The sequence below is a fragment of the Lactuca virosa genome, chromosome 4, assembly GCF_052849685.1.
Source record: "Lactuca virosa cultivar CGN04683 chromosome 4, Lactuca_virosa_CGN04683_v6, whole genome shotgun sequence".
NCBI classification, from domain to species: Eukaryota; Viridiplantae; Streptophyta; class Magnoliopsida; order Asterales; family Asteraceae; genus Lactuca; species Lactuca virosa.
Genome location: NC_136429.1, coordinates 266,708,944 through 266,713,182, shown reverse-complemented (window position 1 = coordinate 266,713,182; position 4,239 = coordinate 266,708,944).

Sequence of the window (4,239 nt, the reverse complement as noted above, 5' to 3'; positions counted from 1 at the left end):
CATGATCATTCAACTAAACCCCTTTCTGTATGACTCGTATATGCTCCAAGTTGTCGAATGTCTCAAATACTCTCCTCTGGTTATCGCACTCACGCAGGTGGAATCTGTTCCAATGTCCCTATTATCCCAAGTCTATTCTATTGCAACCTATGACAAGAACAAGGAGAGAATCTATTTTCAAATCTTCTCTCACAAGGCATCAATTTCAAAAGGGCGATTCTGTTCCCTGTTAAAGCTTGCTGTCGATGCCTCTGTTATCTCTCCCGATTTTGTCACCACCACTCAACTGTTTACGATGCTTTATAAGATGGGGTACACTGATGTTCTTACCACAGTGACGAAGGTTAAGAAATCGTGTTTGCCGCCACAATGGAATGTGTTACATACTCTTCTCAACAAGGGTTTAGCGGAGAGGGTTGCTGGGTCAGATGGTACCAGTAAGGGTTTTCTTACCATTCTCTATGGTCTCTACAATGGCATTAACCTCGATTATGGGTCGATTATTTGGTCGCAATTGGTGCAAAGTCTCAACACTTCGATGAGACATTATGAGATTTCTTGTGGTCGTTTCTGGACCATCGTCACCCGAAGGGCCATTGACACTTTGCAGATTCCAGTCATGAAAGATGCCTTGGTCTCTTCTGTGTCTACTTTTCATACGAAGAATATCATCTTCTCTGATGCCACCAAGTTCTCCCACAATGGTTCAATACCTGAAACGATGTACAGGTGTGTGTCAACCGAAAGTAAGGTGATGGCTGACTACCGAAAGCTTCCTCCCAAAGGACAAAGAGAACTGACTCCTGAACATCAAGCTGCTTTAGATGCTGTGGAGAAGCCAGCCAACCGAGGAAAAAGGGCCAATACCAAGAAAGTGGCAACCGAAGGTCCTTCGTCTAAGCCTGTCAAGTCTAAAAAGCGAAAGGCTGAAAAGGCGGATTCTTCGGCTCCAAAGAAAGTTAAGAAGATGGCTAGGAAATCAAAAAGTCCTTCTCCTTTAAGCTCCGACCATGATGAGGACCGATCGGCAGATGAGGAAGAAGAAGTTCAGCATCATGGTTCACCGAGAGGTAATAATATACCACCTCGTTCTCCAACTCCTACTGAACAACTTCATGACAAAATTCCAACACCTCATCCATCTCCACCGAAAACCACTGTTCCAGTTTCGGTTGCTGCTATTCCACCACCTCCTACATCTCAAACCACTACTTCTGTACCACCACCACCAGTTAGTACCGTACCAATTTCTACCACTCCTTTACCACCTCCTATCTTTTCCCAAGCAACTACCACCACTACAACCGAACCTTCAGTAAACGTCAACGTATCTAATACGGGGGCTAATACTGAAACCGAACCTCCTATTACATCCAAACCTCTGTCACCCTGACCCTCAACCGATTCTGGTGATACTCTCGGTGGTTCCAATCTTGAGTTTGACTCAAACTACTACAGTCCTTATCGGATTCCCACTGATGAAGAGGAAGATGCTCCCGTCACTAGACAACAAGTGCAGAGTCTTGATGAAAAGCTTGATCAATTGCTCGCCTCTCCAAAGACGTATAACGATGTAGTGCTCAAGGCTTTTTTGGACACCGCTTTTGAGCAGTATACAGGGGCCATTGACAAATCAACAAAGGCGGTTGAAGCTTCCACTTCTTCTTGCCAGAAGGCTACAATTGAAGTTGCAGAACTTATTCATAGTTCCCGGATTTTTCTCGAATCCCTCAAAGGTCATGCTGATTCAAATGCAGCTAAAGTGAACGCTTCAGTTGAACTTTATCAAAGTCACTGAAAGAGGAGCAAGCCAAATTTGAGAATGTTCGTTCTTCAATTCAAGCTGAGAACACTTCTCTTCTTAGCTCGGTGAATTCTCGGCTTGAAACACTCCATGCTGATTTAGCAAAGGAGAGTGCCTTAAGGGAGGATCTTGCACATCAAACCTCTACTATTGAAGTTCAGAAAGTTCAATTGGCTCAAGCTGAAAGGGAGATTTCATTATTGAAGACTGAGCGAGCTGTATTCCGGAGTTGTGCTGGTGATGTAAAGAATATGCTAAACAATGTTCTTAGTGCTCATGATCCGATTCTTACACTAACCATCCGGAATCATCTGACTTCCAAGCTTCTTCCTGCCCTTGCACTTTTACATGAAATGAAGGGTGTTTCGGAGAGATTCGTACCTCCAAAACAAGGGGGAAAAGGTGTTCAGACAACTTAACCGAAAGTCACTGTCAAAACAGAACCGAAGGGTAATGAAGCTTCGGGTTCTGGTAATCAAGATAAGAAGAAGGGACTTGCTGATGATAGTGATGAAGAAGAAACAATTGCCGAAGCCCTAAAAAGAAAGAAAAGGGATAAGGAATTGGATGAAACCCTTCGTGTTGCAAAGGAAGCAGAAGAGAGGGAGCGAAAGAACAAGGAAGAGCAAGATGCCTTAAATTGCAAAAAGGCCTTGTTTCCTCTCTGGACTAGAGAAACGTTCATCAAAGAAGCGATAGAGTTTCCAAGCGTGTACTGGCTGGAACCTGTAGCTTCGTTTGATTGTGAGAATTCGAGGGACTCAGAGTTTGATATGCCTATAACACGAAAGGCATTTACTTTTCACTGCTTTGATTCGACTGTTCAAGTTCCCTCACCTTACCCTCAGGTTGATCGTGAACTCATCGATTTTTATCTCAAGTTCGGTTAGCCTCAGTACCTGACATGGAGTGCACAAAAGATTATAATTGTGAAGGTGCTGAAACCTTCGCCTCCAGGGAAGTTTGTCAATGTTAACTTCAAAATAACCCGAGGTTCAGACAACTCGGTTTCTGTTATATCCCTGGCAGATCTTCCAAACTTGAATCCTCATGATTGGATCTTGTTGTTTAACATATTGCTCACTAATGCGAAAGAATATGAGCCGATCCTAGATCATCTGAAGAGGATGTTGGCTTCCTATATCCATGAAGTAGCTGCAATGGATCAGGAGATTGCTAAAGTCTTGAAGAAGAAACCCACTGTAAAGCCAACTGCAAAACCTGGAGATGTGAACAAGATGAAGATGGGCCAAATTGATTCTACACATCTCACAGTGATGTTCACAAGAGGCGAAGCCACAGATTTCTTTTCGCTCTTGTTGATAAGCATCTGTTCTCAACGGACTGCTTGGAGCACATAATTAATATCATCCATCGATGCAAGCAGAACACTGAGGCAGACAAGAAGAACTTCACGGACATGCTTCGGTGGTATATAACTTTTCGTCATACTCTACTGGCCATCATACCGAAGGTGTTCAAGACTGTCAAGAAGTCTTCTGTAGCTCAACCGAACTGAGCTTTCGGCTCCATTGACGCAAAGGGGGAGATTGTTGGGTATTTTATGTTGTGTCATGGGCTTAGTTTTGTATATCCGGATTGGGTCTGTCTATCCGTGATTATTAAGTAGGGTTAAGCTGTAAATAGTGCATGCATGTATGCCTTAGATACAGTCGTGATTATAATTATTATTGCTTTGTAACCCTAAACACCTCTACAATCGAAGTTCTTAATCGAGCTCTTCTGAGGTGTTAAAGTTTAATCATTAGACATCAGTTAAACCATTCTTGTGTTCTTCATTACGTCATTTATTGTTTTTCTGCGTAGAATCTATCGATCCTACTAGAACTTTGTTCTAACATAAAAGATAAAGATTAAATCAAAATTGGTTTATTTTTAAATTAAATTATTTTTTTATTAATTTCGAAAATTTAAATTTAAACCTAATACTTTGAAAAAGTTTTAAAATACATCTTATACTATATATATATATATATATATATATATATATATATATATATATATATATATAAATTAAAAGATTAATATATTATATATAATACAAGTCAGTCAAATCGCTAGTACGACTCATTCACGAAGCCATACTATAAGGGGAGTTTAAGGAAGCGGCCTATAAAATTATCGTAATTGGGTATCTACTCTTACCCACGGTTTTCTTGTATGGTGGAGGGTCGTTAGCTGAACGGATTTGATATTACATAATCTCATTATTATCTATATATTAAACTTGTGCACCAAGATGAATAGTGAACTGGGCATTTGTTTGGCAGAAATGGTCCCCTCATTATTTTCCGTTTTGTTTTTGTACCCGGGCATTTTATGGAAATATGTTCATTCTTTTATACACGTGTTGATCATCGTGTGGATTTATCGCTTCGGGATCCTTCCCACCGTCTCTTTATCAAATATCTTCA